At 38.6% G+C, this 7,995-nt stretch overlaps 1 pseudogene; it reads right to left on the minus strand.

Annotated features, from left to right (window-relative positions):
- Positions 1-1,202: 1,202 nt before the first annotated feature.
- LOC110211187 (small ribosomal subunit protein uS10 pseudogene) lies at positions 1,203-6,757 on the minus strand (annotated as a pseudogene).
- Between the last annotated feature and the right edge of the window lie 1,238 nt (positions 6,758-7,995).

Consider the following 7,995-nt stretch of genomic DNA (forward strand, 5'->3'; position numbering starts at 1 on the left):
TCTTTATATCTAAATCGTGTACCCATTTTGACTTTATCTTTGTATAGGGTGTAAGATACTGATCTATACCAGTTTCTGCCATACATTTTTCCAGTTTTCCCAGCAGTTTTTGCTAAATAGCGATTTCTTATCCCAGAAGCTGGAGTCTTTGGATTTATCAAATAGTAGATTAGTATAGTCATTGACTACTGTGTCTTGCATACCTAACCTATTTCACTGATCCACCAGTCTATTTCTTAGCCAGTACCAAGTAGTTTTGATGATTGCTACTTTATAACACAATTTAAGATCTGGTACAGCTAGGCCACCTTCCCTTGCTTTTCTTTTGATTAGTTCCCTTGATATTCTGGACTTTTTGTTCTTCCAGATTAATTTTGCTATTATTTTTTCTAGTTCTATAAAATAATTTTTGGTAGTTGTATTGGTATGGCACTGAACAAGTAAATTAATTTAGGTAGAATTGTCATTTTTATCATATTAGCTTGGCCTACCCATGAGCAACTAATATTTTTCCAATTATTTAGATCTGACTTTATTTGTGTGAAAAGTGTTTTGTAATTGTGTTCATATACTTCCTGGTTTTGTTTTGGCAGGTAGACTCCCAAATATTTTATGGTGTCTACAGTAATTTCAAATGGAATTTCTCTATCTCTTGCTGTTGGGCTTTGTTAGTAATATAGAGAAATGCTGATGATTTGTGTGGGTTTATTTTATATCCTGCAACTTTGCTAAATTTGTTTATTATTTCAAGCAATTTTTTACTTGATTCTCTAAATATACCATCATATCATCTGCAAAACGATAGCTTTGTTTCTTCTTTGACTATTTTAATTCCGTCAACTTCTTTTTCTTCTCTAATTGCTACAGCTAATGTTTTTAGCACAACATTGAATAACAGTGGTGATAATGGACATCCTTGTTTCACTCCCTATCTTATTGGACATGCTTCTAGGTTATCCCCATTGCATATAATGCTTGCTGATGGTTTTGATAGATGCTGTCTATCATTTTAAGGAATACTCCATTTATTCCTATGCTTTCTAGTGTTTTAATAGAAATGGATGTTGTATTTTGTCAAATGATTTTTCTGCATCTACTGAGATAACCATATGATTTCTGTTAATTTTGTTGCTGATATGGTCAATTATGCTGATAGTTTTTTTTTTTAATAGCTGCAATCAATTTATTAAAGAGCTGATTGGTTAGGCATCTGCAATGGTGACTTTCACTTCTACACCTGGCTCAGTGTTGATAGCAGTGATCTGTTTAACAATTTCAGAAGGACTGTGCAAATCAATGAGGCGTTTGTGGATTCTCATCTGGAACCGATCCCAAGTCTTTGAACTTTCACTGCAAGAAGTTTTTCTAGTTGTGATTCGAAGTGTCTTAGTGGGCATCCAAACAGGTCCCTTCACTTTCAAGTTCTTTTCTTTGGCTCCTCTAATTAGGTCAGCACACACTTTCTCGAGGGATTTCACATTGCGCCTGGTGAGGGTGATCCGGTTCCGGTGAATGGCCACTTTGGGCTCCACAAGGGTCTTGCCTGTCCTTGAATGCCCTGGCAGTGGAGCAGGTTCCTGACAGACTTATTCCCCGGTGACAGCGAACAGCGGCAAGTCAGGAAGAGGAGAGGTAGCGATTGCCGGCTCCACGCGGCTGCAGCCGTAATACTTTCACCCGATAGTTTTCTTGTATAAATCCTACATGGTCATAGTATATTATCCTCAAAATAAGTTGTTGTAATGTCTTTGCTAATATTTTATTTAACATTTTTGCATCTATATTCATTAGGGAAATTGGTCTATAATTTTCTTTCTCTGTTTTGGCTCTTCCTGGTCTAGGTATGGGCACCATATTTGTATCATAAAAAGAATTTGTTAAGACTCCTTCTTCACCTATTTTCCCAAATAGTTTATGTAGTATTGGAATTAGTTCTTTGAATGTTTAGTAGAATTCACTTGTAAATCCAACTGGCCCAGAAGATTTTTTCTTACCGAGTTCATTGATGGCTTGTTGAATTTCTTTTTCTTAAATGGGGTTAAGTATTTTATTTCCTCTTCTGTTAATCTTGGCAATTTATATTTTTGTAATTGTTCATCAATTTCACTGAGATTGTCAAATTTATTGGTAGGTGGGCAAAATATCTCCTAATTATTGTTTTGATTTCCTCTTTGTGGGTCGTGAATTCACCCTTTTCATTTTTGATGCTTGGTAATTTGGTTTTCTTCTTTCTTTTTTTAAAATTAAATTAACCAAATTTAGCTATTTTATTGGTTTTTTCATAAAACCAGGTCTTAGTTTTATTTATTAGTTCAATAGTTTTCTTAATTTCAATTTTGTTAATCTCTCTTTTTGTTTTCAGAATATCTAATTTGGTATTTAACTGGGGATTTTCAGTTTGTTCTTTTTCTAGATTTTTTAGTTGCATGACCAATTCATTGATCTCTTCTTTCTCTATTTTATTCATATAAGAATTTAGAGATATAAAACTTCCTCTAAGGACTGCTTTTGCTACATACCATAAGCTTTGGTTATGTTGTCTCATTACTGTCATTCTCTTAGAAGAAGTTATTGTTTCTATGATTTCTTGTTTGACCCACTCATTTTTTTAGGATTATTTAGTTTCCAATTAATTTTTAGTCTATCTTTCCATGGCCCTTTATTACATGTAATTTTTATTGCATTATGATCTGAAAAGGATGCATTTAATATTTCTGCCTTTCTACATTGAATTGTGGGCTTTTGATGCCCTAGTACATGATCAATTTTTGTGTAAGTGCTATGTATCACCGAGAAAAAAATGGTATATTCCTTTCTGTTCCCATTCAGTTTTCTCCAGAGGTCAACCGTAATTAACTTTTCTAAGGTTCTATTTATCTCCTTTACTTCTTTGTTGTTTATTTTGTGGTTAGAATTATCTAGTTGTGAGAGGGGGAGGTTGAGGTCCCCCACTAGTATAGTTTTGCTGTCTATTTCTTCCTGCATCTCCCTTAACTTCTCCTTTAAGAATTTGGCTGCTGTACCACTTGGTGCATATATGTTTAGTAATGATATTACTTCATTACCTATGGTACTTTTTACCAGGATGTAGTTTCCTTCCTTATCTCTTTAAATTAGATCTATTTTTGCCTTTGCTTTGTCTGAAATCAGGATTGCTACCTCTGCTTTTTTTACTTCAGCTGAAGCATAATATATTCTGCTCCAGCCTTTTACCTTTACTCTGTGTGTATCCCTCTGCTTCAAATGTGTTTCTTGTAAACAACATATTGTAGAATTATGGTTCTTAATCCACTCTGCTCTCTGTTCCATCCCATTCACATTCACAGTTATGATTACTATCTGTGTCTTCCTCTCGATCCTATTTTTCCCTCCCCATTTATGCTTTTTTCTCTTTCTTCCTTTCCCTCCTCAATAGAGTTTTGCTCTTGACCACTGCCTCCCTCAGTCTACCTTCCCTTTTATTAGTTTCCTCTTTTCTTTTCCCTGTACCCTTTCTACCTCCTATAGGGTAAGTTAGATTTCTATATCTAACTGGTTATGTTATTACCTCTTTGAACCAAATCTGATGAGAGTAAGGTTCAAACAATGCTCATCTCCCTTCTTTCCCTCTATTGTACTTGGTTTTTGTGCCTTTTCATATGATGTAATTTATCTTTGTCTGACTCCTTTCTTCTTCTCCCAGTACAATCCCTTTTCACTACTTAGTGCATGGGTTTGACTTTGATGTGATGGTAAAAAAAAATCTATGTTCAAGTATACTCCCTTTTAAATGTCATAATGACATTACAATTCTTAAAAGTTACAAGCATCATCCTTCTTTGTAGAGATCTAAACAGTTTGCCTTTATTAATAATACTATGTTATTGTTTTCTTTCCTGTTTACCTTTTTATGCCTCTCTTGAGTATTGTATTTGAAGGTCAAATTTTCTGTTGAGCTCTGGTCTTTTCATTAGGAAGACTTGGAAGTCCCCTAATATCCATCTCCTCTCCTGAAAGATTATGCTCAGTTTTGCTGGGTAGTTGATCCTTGGTTGTAATCCAAGCTCCTTTGCCTTATATTCCATGCCTCTCTGCCTCCCTCCTTCCCCCCGATCTTTTAATGTAGAAGCTGCAAGGCCTTGTGTAATCCTGACTGTGGTTCCATGATATTTAAATTGTTTCTTTCTGGCTGCTCGTAGTATTTTCTCTTTGACCTGGTAATTTTGGAATTTGGCTACAATATTCCTTGGCATTTTCAATTTGGGATCTCTTTCAGGAGGTGATCAGTGGATTCTTTTGATGACTAATTTACCCTCTGGTTCTAGGACCTCAGGGCAGTTTTCTTTGATGATTTCCTGAAGGATGTTGTCCAGAGCCCCCCTTTTTTTTTGTCATGGTTTTCAGTTAGACCAATAATTTTTAAATTGTCTCTCCTGGATCTATTTTCCAGGTCAGTTGTTTTGCGAATGAGGTATTTTATGTTTTCTTGTATTTTTTCATTCTTTTGTTTCTGTTTGACTGATTATTGCTCTCTCATAGAGTCATTAGCTTCCACTTGCCCCATTCTAATTTTTAGGAAGTTGTTTTCTTCTATTAGATTTTGTACCTCCTTTTCCATTTGGCCTATTTTATTTTTTAAGGACTTGTTTTCTACAGTTAATTTTTGTCCTTCCTTTTCCAAGCTATTGACTCTCTCTTGCATATCTCTCATTTCTTTTCCCAATTTTCTTCTACCTCTCTTATTTGACTTTTAAAATACTTCTTGAGTTCTTCCAAGAAGGCTTTTTTGGGCTTGAGAACAGTTCATATTCACCTTTAAGGTTTTGAATGTGGGTATATTAACAATGTTATCCTCTTCTGAATTTGTGCCTTGATCTTTCCTTTCCCAAAAATAAGAATCTATGGTCATTTTCCATTTCTGCTTTATGTGCATGGTATTTGCCTATTTCCTGACTTTAAAAAAATTGAGTTCTGCTGCTAGAGCAAAGAGAGGCATTTACCTAAGCTTCTTTTTCTGCTCACTGGGGCCTTGCACTTGAATGTTTGACTCCTGCTGGTCCAGGCCTTGCACAGGGATATTTCAATGCTGGTAGATTTCTGTCAGCTTAGTACTTTGCCTTCTGGAGTTGTGTTTCCCAGAGTTGTGTTGAGGCACTGGAGAATGCTGTTGAATGCATGTGGTGGTTTTTTGAGCTGGTGTCTACCAGTTGCCCTTCCTGAACTGATGCTTTCGTGGGGTCCTGGTGTTGGCACTTACCTGCTCCACCAACTTGGGTCTCAGGATCTATCCCTGGTATGCCAAGGTGGGGCTTGGTGCTGGCTTTCCGGGATTCCCCCAGTCCTGTACTGCTCCCTTTCCCCCAGAGTGAGAAGGGCCTTTCCTGTTAATCCCCTCAATCTTCCTGGGCTACAAGACTGCTGTGCCCTGTCTTTTTGATGGCCCAGGATTTTTCCTGGGTTGATATTTTCTGGGCTTTCAGAGGTCAATGAGGGAGGGTAAGAGCAACTTATGGGAACTGATGAGACCACCAAGTGTAGAGTAGGGATGCCTAATATGGGGTCCATAGACCCAAAGGGTCCATGGATAGATTTCAGGGGATCCATGAAATTGGATGAGAAAAAAATCATTTTTATTTCAGTAGAAGTAGTTTCCTTTGTAATCATATGCATTTTATTTTATGCCCTTAAAAACATTATTCTGAGAAGCCCATAGGCTTCATTAGACTACCAAAGGGATCTGTGACACTCACACAAAAAGGTTAAAAACCTCTTGTGTTGAGAGATAAGAGAAGAAGGTCCAGGACAGAGCCTTGAGGATACACCCAGGGTTAAGGTCTTGATATGAATAAAAAGCTCATGAGGTAGATGGAAGAGTAGCCGGATCTGCAGGAAGAGAACCAGGAGAGAATAGTGCATGAAAACCGAGAAACAGAGAGAACATCTAGGAGGAGAGGGCATAAAATGCAGCAAGAGGTTGAGTAGAATGACAGGCAAGCTCATCAGATTTGCAGGGAAGAAGCCTATGATAACTTTGGGGAGAACAGCTTCAGCTGAGCCGTGAGGCTGGAAGCCAGACTGCAAAGGGTTGAGGAATGAATGAAAGAAGTGGATGCAGGTTTTTCAGGAAATTTGTCTGAGAAAAAAGGAGAGATATAGAAGGACAGCTTAAAAGGAAGGAAGGGTCTAGTGAAATATTGGTTTTGTTTTTGTTTTTGAAGGATGGGGGAAGAGCTGAGCATGTTTGAAGGCAATAAAGAAGGAACTAGTAGACAGAGGTTGATGATTAGAGAAGGGGAAAAAAATCACAGGACCATAGTACCAACAGAAGGAAAGCCAGACCTTAGAGGTTGAATCCACCCCATTTACAGATAAGGAAACTGAGGCTAGAAAGATTAAATGATTTGATTTAGAGACAACTTGATTCAAAGATGAGACTTGTCCAGAATCATACAACTAATATCTTAAGCAGAATTTGAACCCAGGTCTTCCTGACCAAAAATATCTTCATAATGAAAAATCATCTTTTGACCTTTCTCCATTTCTACCAACACCATAATTCAAGCTCTTTATTATCTCTAGACTATTACAACAGTTTCTTCCCTGAGTGGGCTGCCACAAGTTTCTCTCCCTAACCCTCAATCTATGCTAGAACACTGGTCCTGCATGAGTCTTCTTAAATCAGATCTGTGATCATATCACTCCCTTTCCTAAAGACCTTTAAACACTTCCCATTACTTAAAACTTTTAGCCCACATTTCTTCACTTTGTCCCAGTGCATCTTATGGTGTAGTTATTAGAATGCATCTGGGAACTTCTGGTGCCAAGATGGCAGAGTGAGAAAGGAATCCTCTGAAGCCCTTCCAAATTCCCCTCCAAACAACTAGAAAACCACCTCAGAGTCCGTCTAGGAGGAGGGAAGCAGTTATTAGCCTGGCAGGAAAGGTCTGTCTCATTGGGGTCAGAGGGGAATGAAGTCCAAGAACAGCAGCAGCAGCTACCAGCCTCATAGCACAGGGCCTGAAGCGAGGCTCCAAGCCAGGCCCCTGCCCCATGCAAACCAGCAGCCCCCAGGTAAGTGAGCAGTCTGTGCAGTGCAGCAAGAATCCACACATAGTGACTCCACCCACCTGCAGCAAAAGCCACCAGCCAGGCCTTGCCCCCATTGCTGACCAGTAGTGAAGCCCACCCTGGGCCTGGCCAATAAGGGATCCCACCCCTGGGCCTACCATCAGAGAGTCTCTGTTTCCATAGCAACCTAGCAGCAGGGCCCCATCCCTGGGGCAGGCCCTAGCAGCTAAACCCCACACCCAGGGAGGCCAAGGTGGAGGCTTTACCCTCCCAGTATAAGACAGAAGGGAAGCCTACCCTCCAGGGAAAGCAAGCCCCTAATTCCTGAAGGCCAGTGAAAGTCAGCAGTAAGACCCAGAGCCCCACCACAAAAAATCTGGGATAGCACCAGAACCCAACTCTCACATAAAAAAACCAAATCACCAAAAAAGGCAGAAAATAAGCAAAAAAAAAAAGAGCTTGACTATAGAAAGTACTATGGTGATAGGGAGGATCAAGCCATAAACTCAGAAGAGGATAATAGTGTCAAAATGGCTACATGTGAAGCCTGAAAGAAAAAATGTAATTTGGTCTCAGGTCCAAAAAGAATTCCTGGAAGAGCTTAAAAATAATTTTAAAAAGCAAATTAGAAAAGTAGAAGAAAAAGTGGGAAAAGAAATGAGAGTAATGCAAGAGAATCATGAAAAAAGAGTCAACAGCATGGGAAAAGATATACAAAAATTTACTGAGGAAAATAACTCCTAAAAAATAGAACTGGCCAAATGGAAAAGTACAAAAGCTCACTGAAGAAAATAATTCCTTAAAAATTAGAATTGAAGGGACAGCTAGGTGGTGCAGTGGACAGAGTACCGGCCCTGGATTCAGGAGGACCTGAGTTCAAATCCGACCTCAGACACATAACACTTACTAGCTGTGTGACCCTGGGCAAGTCACTTAACCCCACTGCCT

The sequence above is a fragment of the Phascolarctos cinereus genome, unplaced genomic scaffold, assembly GCF_003287225.1.
Source record: "Phascolarctos cinereus isolate Bilbo 61053 unplaced genomic scaffold, phaCin_HiC Scaffold_1;HRSCAF=81, whole genome shotgun sequence".
NCBI classification, from domain to species: domain Eukaryota; kingdom Metazoa; phylum Chordata; class Mammalia; order Diprotodontia; family Phascolarctidae; genus Phascolarctos; species Phascolarctos cinereus.